Genomic DNA, 12,907 nt, shown 5'->3' with positions numbered 1-12,907 from the left:
TTGTACACTATAACATTACAATCCTAGATATGTTTCTTTAGGTAGTAGATATGACATTGAAGGGGAAAAAACAAAGAAGGGGAAAGCTTCTAAACAATACCAAGTATGCTAGGGTAAGTCTATACTAGTAGTAGCACAATTTTGAGAGCATTGAGTATTTAGTTTTTAAAACAGCTGAAGAAGACTAAGATATCAAAAGAATATAAATATTCTCTGATCTTGCTAATTCAATAAAATAAGTAACAGAATATTAATCACTACTAATGTATATATCTACTTTCCTATCTCTACAAGAGATTTATAGTAATAATCTATGTATTAAATACATACTTGATAAAGATATTAGAAAGGCACTACTCCACAGAATTTCCATCTTTACCACTATCATGTATTTTACCAAAAGATGTATAAAATACAGGTTCCTATGATAAAACAATTTTGCTAATTATTTTTAAAGGATTTTATTGGGGGAAGCTAGGTGTCTCAGTGGCCTAGAGACAGGATGTCCTAGGTTCAAATCTGGCCTCAGATACTTCCTAATTGTGTCACTTGGACAAGTCACTTAATTCTCTTTGCCTAGCCCTTACTGCTCTTCTGCTTTAGAACCAATGCAAAATATTGATTCAAAGAGAAGGGAAGGGTTTAAAAAAATAAAGATTTGATGCTACACAGGAAATGGTCACTTTAAAGGCTCTCTTCCCTAAGTTGTCACTTAGACTTGTTAAATTATACAAGAACCTTACAAGAAGAATACAACAGGAGATAATTGTATTTCATGATCATCTAACTGATATCAAGAAAAACATAAAATAGCAGAAAGAGGTATATTGTCCTCAAATACACTTCTCTTACAGAGGAGATCCAGTTCAGAATTCTGGTGAAGGAATAATTCTTTATAGAAACTTATAGATGCCTATTTGTGTTGATTGCATCCAACTCTAGAACAATGACAAGTCTACTAAATGAGAGACATGATCCCTGAAAAGAATTAGGCCCAACTATCCAAACCAGAAAGGGGGAAAAATATGTATAGAATGCCTATTGACTGAACTATAATAACCAATTGAATGTATCACCTATAGAATTCGTACATTACTGCATTTACCTAGAAACAGAAAAGTGACAGAGTTTGTTCATATCAAAATGGGGATTAGAGCAGGCTAATCTACTTTTGGGAAATTACAAAATTCATTTCATACTCTACTGCCTAAATGATCAATTGTCTCCTAAAGATTTTGTATGGTTATGAGTAATCAAACATTGCCATCTCCAAAGAATTAAAGTTGAGAATCTCCTAAAGAATGTTGGAGGAAAATGGCTGCCATGAGCAGGATACAACACATTACAAATGAGAAAATGTGAAAAAGTAATATAAACTATTATTAAATAAATATATGATCAAAAAAGAAGACTTAATGGCCATCTGGGAAGAGGACAGAATTTCTGAAACATGGTCTCTGTGCTCCACTGGCATCCCTTTTTGATCTCAGAAAGCCTTGAGAAAGGTCTCCACTATGCTGAAATATAAACAACTTGAGGTAAACTGAAGGGCTATGTGGCCAACTATAAACATGATCTCAATCTTCATCATTAGTGGAAACACCACAAAATTGTGATAAAAAACAAAGGAACACAGATTTAGAAGTAAATGTTAACCTAAAAGAATCATTTAGAAGTCATTAAGTCCAAATCCCTCTTTTAATAGATTCCCACTTGATCATTGTAGAAACTGCAGCAAACAGAAGCTAAATGATTTGCCTAGGATCACACAGTCAATAAGTATTGGAGACCAGATCTGAACTCACATCTTTCCTGACTCTAGCACAGTTAGGTCATGCAATATATAGAGTGCTAGACCTGAAGTCAAGAAGGCTCTTCATCTTGAATTCTTATCTGGCCTCAGACAATCACTAATCATGTGATGTAGGGCAAGTCACTTAAACCTGTTTGCCTCAGTTTTCTCATCTGTAAAATGAACTTGAGAAAGAATGACAAACCACTCCAGTATCTTTGCCAAGAAAATTCCAAATGGAGTCAGGAAGAGTGGGATATGGATGAAACAACTTCCTGATGCTAGTCCTCTGACTTCTTACTATGTTTAATTCATTGAGCAGTAAAAGAATTGGACTCAACTTAGATATCTTGTAAGGAAACCCTGACTTCCTGTCTTCCCTCTAAGCTCTCCGACCTTGGCTTTACTATTGCTCTCTGATGACTTAACATCTCTTGATCATTTTCTTTACATCCACCAGCATTTTAGTTTAGTGAATTAAGGCCAACATGAAATGCAAAGAGATGGTCATCAGAGGGCAATGATGTTGGAAACTAATCCTGATTCATCAAATCAGTCAGTCTTTAGTCTCCTGTGAGCATATCAGACTTGGAAGCAGGAATCTATGGAACACCAAAAATCCTTCAGAAAAACTGGCCAAGGAGGCTATGGAAAAGGAAGGGACACTCGTTGAGACAAGCCATATTCCTAACTCATTTGATCTGACTGGCCTCAATGGCATGACCTTATGCACTGAAAATGATTAGACTTACTGACTAGAGATCTAATACTCCATAGAGATAGACAGCAGGACAGAATCTTAGAAATGGAAGAGGTCTCAGAGATCATCTAGTCCAATTGCAAATAGAAGATAGGTGAGATGATCCCAGAGACATTGAAAGGAGTATCTGATCTCACCAGGCGAACTAGCATAATGCCCGAAATCAGGGCCACTGAATATATGTGCATGTAAACTAGATTAAGATATCTATATAATTTGAGAAAACAATTTGCTAATATTTAATACTGATTTTCATTATTATATATATATAATCTAATATATAATAATTTATATTATTATAGGTCTCACATTATTGGTCACATAGGAAGGAAAAGGAATCAGATGGAATGGAAAACAAAAGGGAACCATTTTGCTGGATGATTATCCCTTGTATGTGGTATAGGAGGTAAGATGATTTCTCCCTGGACACATAGGTAGGAAGTGTGAGATTATATTCACCTCCCATGATAGATTTCCATTTTGTTTCATTCTGCCTTTTGTGAAAATCCTAGAGAGTAACAAGATGGGAAAAGATTACCTAATGTCTTTTCTTGCAAATTTAACTTCATTAGCTTCCAAAAGTTACGTAAGGCTGAACTTTGCCTGTCAAATAAAATGGCATATACATTAATCTTTCAAAGAGCAAATCAAACTATCTTCCTTCACTTTAAATGGAAATATAGACTCTTCCTAGCTGGGTCTCTCTCTTCCCTAAGTACTTGAACATGCAACAAAAAATTTTAAAGGTTTCTATGAGCTCTGTTAATTCCTAACACCCTTCAATACAGAATTTATAAAAGATAAATTAATAGTTTAATTTTTTGGATTCCTTGCTCAGTAGAAACTCTGCCCATGTATTATGAATATAATGAGAGAGCTCATTTAAATTATGAATCATTTCCAAGACACTTGTAGTAGGGAGAGGACTTACTAGGGAGTAAGAAAAAAATGTTCCCAGTTAATCATTCAGTTTATTTATAGGACTTGTAACCTTGAGAGTCTAGTGACAAAGGTAGGCTTGATATGGACACAGTAATGGCCTTTGAGAATTCAGGGCACATGGCTTCCTTTTGGGATTTGGAAAGTCTCAACTCACTCTGTATAAGATGAATTATCAACATGAAGTTCTATTGGATCTATAGAGAATCCATTCCAGATCCCACGTATTGTAACATTGATAGCACAACTCCTAGAAAAACAGATGGCTTAAAAATTAATGGGGATGCCAGTTCCAGGAAATGAAAAAGTTCCAGATAAATATCTTTCTGGTGAAATTAGTAGGTATATTTGAATACTGATGAAAAGTTGGTGGTCAAGGCTAATTAGGGACCCTTTTCCTGGGCAAGTCCAGGTCCTTAGAGTCACCATTTGTTTTAGAGAGAGAAGGTAGTGCAGTGTAGTAGAAAGAGTGTTGAACATTACATCAGAATGACCTGGTTTCAAATTCTGCCTTTGACACTAGTTGTGTTACCCTAGGAAAAACGTTTAACCTTTCTAAAACTCAGTTTCCTTGTTTGCAATATGTGGGTTAGAACAGATGGCCTGTATGGTACTTTTCTATCTAGATCTATGATCCTAAAATCCTCTAAGTAGGAGATCTAACAGTAAATGAGATACTGAATGAAAATTCAGTGACTAAATATTGTCTTTCCAAGAGTAAAGAATAGAAAACCTGGTGAATGGATAGAATCTATTTCCCAGCTATTTAGCTTTACAACTATCTTTTCATGTTCAATAAATATCACTGCAAAATACTTACAAGGTTTGATCAATAATACATTTCTATGAAACATCAGTGATGTACCTAGAGAGTATAAATAGATTGTTCCCAATCTCTGAATGACTTGGGTTCCAAAAAATTCAAGTGTAATTCTGTTTTGTTTCTCCTTTTTAAAAAATAACTAGTACATCACTTTACACATAGCAGGCTTTTAATACAAGCTTATTGGATTAGATTTTTGGATTAAATTGGATTAAATATTTCCCATGGAAATATATGTCATGTTGGAATAGCCAGAGTCCCAAGATATCTCATACAAAATGCTCTATGGGCTCCATGCTGTATATAAAATGTGGAGCAGAGAACCTTCTCAAAACAAACCAAAAACTAGAGAGATGTTCCTATTACAACTCAGGCATTTAAAAAGATACTGTTAAGTGCCAGGGACTTGTCTCAGTTTCAGTGGTATGGACAGAATCCTTGTGCTCTAAACTTAAAACTTTTCATTAGATATGGTGGGAACACAACCAACAAGTATTTGCCAAGTGTTTCCTATGTAGCTGTCTTTATATTAGGCACTTAGAATACAAAGATAAAAGTGAACCCATCCCTGAACCCAAAGATCTTACATTCAGTCAGAAGAAACTAGATATGAAGCATATAATTAGGTGCAAAATATATGCAAAGTAAATCCAAAGCAGCTTGGGGCAAGGACACTATGATGTTGGGATAGAGGAAAGACCTCTACTTAGAAACAGCAACTAAACTGAGTTTTGAAGAAAACAAGAAATTCTAAGAGGCAGAGATTGCATTGTATGGCAGAAACTCAGAGCCAGAAAATGGAATGTCATGTGTCAGGAACACCAAGAAGTCAAGTGAAAGACAGGAAGTAATCAGTTGCCACATCCTGAGCATTCTTCCTCCATCGTGCCTCTTAGGTTTTTATCCTCCTTAGTTGGCAACTCAGTGGCAAAGTAGATGGAGGGCTAGAAATTAAGTCATAAAGACCTGAGTTCAAATCAGGCTTTGATTCTTTATAGCTATATGACTTTTGATAAATCACTTAACATCTACTTTCCTCAAGCTCCTCAATGATAAAATGAAAATATCAATAGCACCTACCATACATGTTTATTGTGAGGAGCAATGAAATTAATTAGTAAAGTGTAAAGTATTAAAAATATTTTTAAATCTTAGCACAGTGTGCATAATAGAAATGATTCTTCATCCTTTCCTTTCTCTCTCTTCCTTTGTTTCTTCTTTTTCCCCTTCCTTTCTCCCTCATTTCTGTCCTGCCTTCCTCTTTGCTCGCTTGCTTCCTTCCTCCTTCCATCCTTCCTTCTTCCTTCCATTGCCCTCTTCTTGCCTTCCTCCCTTCCTTCCTTCCTAACTGGAAAACAAGTAGTCATCAAGCCATTTCTTGAAGAGCCGCAGTGAGAATGAACCTACCACTTCATGCCCCATGGCAAACCAAGCAATTTAGGGAAAGTCTTAATCATCAGAAAAGGTTTTTCCCCCTTACATCAAGAAAAACCATGCTGTTTGGGAACTCCCACCTTTGTTTCTAGTTCTTCCTAATAGGGCCAAGCAGAAAAAAGTCTAATCTGCCTTTCATTTTCAGTCCTTCAAAGACTGCCATGATGCACACCCACACCAACCATCATCTTCTCCAACCTAAATATCTCCATCCCCTTCAATTAATCCTCAGATTACATGGCTCCAGTGCTACCACCCTCCTTGCCAAAGTCTTTCCTACAATGTGTCTCCAAAGACTGAAGTCCAGATTCTAGATATGAATCAGATTACAACTGATCTAGAACCTCCTTATTTCTGATAGGTGCTATCCCCTTAATGAAATCATATGTCACAGGATTGACTCTTAAGTTCATAACCCTTTACAATTCCCAGATATTTTTCATAAAACCTGTTGTACAGCCATGACCCTCCTCACTGATCTTTTCAAGATGAATTTTAAGGGTATAAAATTTTACATTTCCCTATTTAAACTTTTTTTTTCTTTCTAAAGTCCATCTTTATAGCCATTCAAGACCTTTTGGGCTATAATTGCCATCCGAAAAATTAGCCTTGCCTCTCAGTTTTGTGCTACCTTCAATTTTGGCAAATTAGCTAAACCCTCTACCTCAATCATGCCAGCAGCTCACTGCACAGCTGAGTTGGCCCAGAGCAGACTAAAATGTAATCTGAAAAATACTTAGAATAATAAATAAAATATAATAAGCCATAGATACTGTTACTATATGGTTTTCTAAATTAATATGTTGCCTGCATAAGACCTACGTGTACAGTTTAGTAGCCCTATTTTTATTTGCATTTGACACCACTGCTCTAACTCCACCAGCATCATTGATTAAAATATAACCAAGGACATATCCATGTGACCCTGATCTAGAGACTTCCTTCAAAGCAAAATAATCCCATTAATTACTATTCTAATAATAATGCCTAATATTATAACTATAATAATATAATAACTATATAATATAATAATAATAATATAACTAATAATGCCACCAGTGCCAACTTCAGTTGTAACTACATTATCATCTATAAGCTCCTATCTCCCCAGAGTCTCTCCAAGTAGTGAAAGGAGAAAAAATTATCAAGTGATTAGTTAAAATGTAAGGAGAGAGGGACAGCTAGGTAGCTCAGTGGATTGAGAGTTAGGCCTTAAGGTGGGAGGTCTTGGGTTCAAATTTGAATTCAGACACTTTCTAGCTGTGTGACCCTGGGAAAGTCACTTAACCCCCATTGCCTAGCCCTTACCACTCCTGTGCCTTGGAACCAATACACAGTATTGATTCCAAGATGGAAGGTGAGGCTTAAAAAAATAGGAAATAGATGTTTTCTGCCACCTCTGACCTGCTAGTTTCCTTACAGAGCTGAGAATAGATGAGATGAGTCTGGCATGAGCTTATTCTTGAGGAAGCCCGGATGCCTTTTATTGATCATTGCTTACAAATACTCATAAATTAAATTATACCTTTGATAATATTTTCTTAGCATTTATCATGGCAATATAATTAAAATTCACCAGTCTGGAGTTTAGAGAAGCCGATGGAAAAACTAAATGGCACCAGACAGAGGGCAGAGTGAACACCTATATAACCAATGATTGGGAGACCTTACACCTATAAAGTGAAGTGAGGTTCACTGCAAACATGTAGGGCATTTCCTCTGGCTCACTCCCATTCTTCCATTCATCTCTTCCCAATAGCTTCCCTAGGTTCCTCCCAGTCTCATCTTCTACAGAAAGCCTTGCACAATCTCAATTCATTCTAGTGCTTTCCCTCTCTTATTAAATTCCTATTTAGCCTGTATGTAGCTTGCCTGTAAATATTTGTTTGCTTGTCTCTCCATTATATTGTGAATTCTTTGAGGTCAGGGACAGTCTTTTGCCTCCTTTTATACCCCCAGCTCTTTGCACAGTTCCTGGCATTTAGTGGGCACTTAATAAACATTTATTGATTGACTGAGGATCCATAGCCCTTCCTCTAGGAAATATAGTTCATTGTAAACTGTAGTAACAGCTCAAACAATTGTGCATCACCACAAACATCTCATTTTTTAAATTAAGGGTTGTATAAGAGCCTCCTTAAATATTTCAATTGGCCCTTTGCAGCATTGGGACTGCTAAGTGACTCAAAGACAGTCAAACACACACACACACACACACACACACACACACACACACACACACACAGAGAAAAGGCTCACATGCCCCTTAGCAGCTGGCTGAAAAAGCACTGTCACAATTTGTTTTTCAATGAGGCCAGGTCCCAAAGGATAGAGAAGTGACCATAGCTGGGCATTTTATTGCTTTTAAAATAGAAAATCAATTTAATTGGCCTTGCAAAAGGCATCTGCAAAAAGGGGAAGACAGACAACAACACAATTATTGAAACCAAATGCTATGGAATTATGGTGACCAAGCTTAACGCCAAAGAAAAAGAACAAGAAGGCATCTCCCCCAACTTCTTTGCAGGGGTCAGAGGTGGAGAGGGGGTGGGAACAGGACATTGAATATAATGTGACAATTATTTAAATATATTGTTTAATATCCCTGTACAGTTTTTCCTCGCCTTCCTTTAATTTTATTTTTATTGTAAGGGATAGTTCTCTAGGATATAGGTAGGGAAGAGATACATTGGGGAAAAAAAGGGAAGGTAGCAATAAAATATTTACTTTTTTAAAGTAAGAGGCATAAGGCAGGAGCTTCAAACAAACTTAGAACATGACAGTTATCTTTGGGGAAAAATATAGTACCTAAAAAAAAGCTAATTCCTAGGAAACAGACACTTGGCCAAAAAGCAAATCTCAGACTTTTAATATGGGCCAACAATCAGGAAAACACTGGACTTAGGACTGTATTTGGCCTTTCACCTCAACACTTACGCCAGTGTTAAAACTGGTGTCCTCTGTACCAACCTACATCCTCTTTTGAAAAATCATAAAAATATCTCCCCTTATTCAGTCCTGTAATTCACTCATAATTCTCACCAATAATTCAAAAACTCTTGGCACCAGAGGAGGTGGAGTCAATATGGCAGCTTAGAAGTAGCAAAAGTCAATTCCTCTGTGAAAACCCTTCCACCCCAAACAAAAACAAAGCACTTTGAGGGGGACAGAAAACCAAATACAAGAATTGAACAGAGGTGAGGACCCTCCTGCTTGATTCAACTTACAACAAATGCTTTAAATTGCCAGGTTTAAGGAAAAGAAAGAAGGAAGCACCTACTGTGCTGAGACTTGGGTAGTTGGTAGGATCTTTGGGTGAGGACTCGAGCCCAAAGGCCTTGCTACCACAACTACTCAGGGCTCAGAGGTATGACCACAGTTCACAAGGAGGCATCTGGAGGAGAAGGGCAGAGTGGAGGGCAGGCTGGTCCCACCCTTCAGCCTCTACTCCTCCATCTTGGGTCTCTACCTATGGAAGTTTTTACCTCAGGGCACACTCAGTTCTGCAGATCAGCTCAACTAGCTTAATCCTGTCTATCTATAGTGCAGAGAAGAAGCCTCCAGAAGGCAGAAAAACTCAATCTCCAGCACCCCTCACTGACCTACTGTGCTGAGACCTGCAGTAAGAATCCAGCTAACTGGGATCCCAAGGTGAAGGCTGTAATCATATCAGAGTACCTTGGTACCACTATAGGAAACTCAGGACTCTGACTGGGCAGCTGGCAGAGAGATGGCTGGCAGAAAGGAAGAGAAGAGGATAAAGATAAATACTTTCAGCCTCTACAGCTTCACTTTCATCTTCAGCTTCTTCTGGCAACCAGGGAAGATCATGCTTCAGAGCACATTAGTATAACAAGTCAGCTCCATCAGCCTACTCCAGTTAATCAGTAGAACAGATAAGAAGTTCCTTCATGGTCAAAAAGCCCAAACTCACAGATCCTGAAAATAAACAGAGGAGCAAGAATACAGCCAATAAGGAGAGGAAAAGAAGGAAAAAATATGAATAAAGATCAGGAAAAAGGAAAAAAGAAAGTATAATGGACATCATCTATTGAGGTAATGAACAAAGAATAAATGGAACAGAGGAAAACCAAGGAACACTAAGCAAAAACTCAGGAACTCCAGCATATTGGACTCAGACTTTGGAAGAACTCAAAACACAATTCAAAAAACAAATAAGAGAGGCTTAAGAAAATTGGGGAAGGAACTTAAAAAGCAAAATAGGCGAGCTGGAAACAGAGGCATATGAACTAAAACAAGAAAATAGTTTCTAAAAACCACAATTGAACAGCTTGAAAATGAGGCAAAAAAAGCGGAAGATGACCTACAGATAAACATAGATCAAAAGGAAAAAGAGGAGCAAAAAGTCAGTGATGAAAGATCAATATTTAAAAATTAGAATCAAACAACTAGAAACAAATGGTTTTACAAGGCAGCAAGAGTCTATAAAACAAAGTTAAAAGAATGAGAAAATTGAGGAAAATATGAAACACCTCTTGATAAAAAAAAATAATTGTTGGTACCAACTGTACAACTACAGTCAACATTTGTCTGAATGTTGATGTATGTATGATAGAGTTCAGGGACCTAATGTCTAATTCAGTGAGGACATCCAAGTGTTCTCTTTATCAACTGCTCACTTATCTTTAGCTTCAACCCCCTGTTAAGTAAAATCATTCAATATCTATCTTCATCCATGGCCAGGGAAGAATTGATGGCTAATGGTAAACCACCAAAATAAGAATTTAAAAAGAACAAAATTAAAAGAAAGCTAAATGATAGTAGAAAAAAGGTGGTTGGAAGTGGGCCACTGGGCCTTACAGGCAGCTTTGAACTAAGGACTTGGACTAAACTTATCAGGCATAGTAACTTCTTCCAAGACTAAAGGAGGTTCTACCCAAAATAGTTATCTTCTTTCCACCAATTTCCTTTCCCGTATCTACCCAATAATGGACATAAATACACTCTCCTTGTTTCTTTTACCTAAATGTATCCTGGCTCATTATCTTGCCTCAAATATGAAAAGACCAAGGGGAAGGAGATTTAGCCTTTCGCCTTCTAAAATTGAGAAGGAAGCAAGAAAGATAAAAAATGTCACCACCCACTGATGTCAAGAATGATGATATTATTAATAAGACTAGTCTGGAGCTCATCATTTGTTCTACTCAGCAGAGAGTTGGAAAGTTGCAGAAGATGTCAGTATGTATGACATCTTTTCCCATCACTAAAACATCAGGCCTCTATGATAGATTTATGTGTCTTTCAAGCTCATCATCTAAATCCTTCATGAAAACTTGGAGGACTATAGAGGACTACAGGACAAATAAACTCCCTCTACCAATACTGTTCAATACTTTTACAGGATCTTTTTTTTATCTTAGAAATATTGCTAGAACCAGGTTAAACAGGTCATTTAACTTCTGTTTTTCTCAGGTTCTTCAATAATATTGGCACCTTTTCACAAGGTTATTGTGAAAATCTAGTGAGATCATATTTATAACACATTCAGCACATTGCCTGGTACACGTTAGGCTCTATATAAATGATAGTGATTATGATTAATATTGCTGGCTCTCAACTTGAAGGTTTGTTCCTTTCAGTTACTAGTCTGCTTTCTAGCATCTGTTGCTGCTGCACCCAGTGATGGCTATGCTACTTGATTCGACAAATATCTATGAAAAGATCTCTTTCCCTTTTCCTTGTCATTTTGAGATTCCTTTGGTCAGATTCATAAGACTACATAGGGACAGATAGAGAAAGAATGAAAGCAAGACAGACAGACAAAGACAGAAACAGAGATACACACACACACACATATATATGTAGAGATAGATGACATACTCATGCAGGTATACATACATATATTACATATACATATATATAATGGTATTAGCATAATATTTATAGACCAAATATATATCAGTGGCCAAGGGACTAATTATTAACTCTGTATTAAGCCACTGCCTAAAAATCTAAGTTCTATTCTCTGGCTCACAAATACGATTTTCTCTTCTAAATCATATAACTTTAGTTGACTATAATGTGGAGTTGGGCCACTAAGTGAAGCAGTGGATAGAATGTCTGAAATCAGGAAGGCTCATCTTCCTGAATTCAAATCTGGTCTCAGATCTTTACTAGCTATGTGACCGTGGATAAGTCACTTAACCTCATTTGCTTCCATTTCCTCATTTGTAAAATTAGATGGAGAAGGAAATGGTAAACCACTTCAGTATCTTTATCAAGAAAATCTGAAATGGTGTCAGGAAGAGTTGGGCATATCCAAAATAACTAAACAAAAATAATAAATGATGAATACACTCAATCAATCAACATTTATGATGTATCTACGATGTGACAAATATGGTATTAAGCACTAGAATACCATCTCTGCCTCCAAAGGACTTCAGATTCTTGTTGACAACTTCAAAATCCCTAGCAATATTGTCTAATTTCTTTCTGGCAGTTTCATTTGTCCCTACATGAATCATCTGAAGTGGGTAGTAGTCATCAAACTTAATAAACCTTTGTAGATGGTCTGTCCCATTCCCTCATCCATCTCGAGTATTCAGGTATTCAGGGAAGCTTAGTCACTCTGATGTGATGGTTTGCTAAGCCCTTTATTTAGGCTTGCTTTCTTCCTTTGATGTCCACCTTTCATCCAACTCTCACCTGTGGTTTACCTGCAGTAAACACAGTGACCACACACCAGTAAAACCATCTCAGCAGACAGGTTAAACCTGATTGAGGGTATAGCCAAATGGCTTCAAACCCTTTAGAGTTAGAGGTGTCTACCCCAAGCAAATGAAGACTTCCTCCCAACAGAATGGGGGGAGGAAAACAATTTGTTCAATTGGCCATGGAGACAGTGTAAGCAGGCACTGTGGAGTGATAAGAGCTCAATTGGATATCAAAGAAGTCAAGGTCTTCCCCTGCCCCCTCAGCCCTCACCAGTCATCTTGGTTTTCTGTCCTGCCAATGGACTTTGCTCTGGAAGAGAGCAAGGCTGACAATATTGTGCAATGCTTCCTCATTTAAATCCAGTTTGTGAGTGAGTAAAAAAAGAATCCCTAAAGACTGTCTGCTTCACCTAACCTAACCCAGGCCAGTAGCTAGGGATCCTATCCCATGGGCAAAACAGAAATTGTACAGAAATTTTTAT

The sequence above is a fragment of the Monodelphis domestica genome, chromosome 7 (genome assembly GCF_027887165.1).
Source record: "Monodelphis domestica isolate mMonDom1 chromosome 7, mMonDom1.pri, whole genome shotgun sequence".
NCBI classification, from domain to species: Eukaryota; Metazoa; Chordata; class Mammalia; order Didelphimorphia; family Didelphidae; genus Monodelphis; species Monodelphis domestica.
This window is presented reverse-complemented; position numbering follows the sequence as displayed.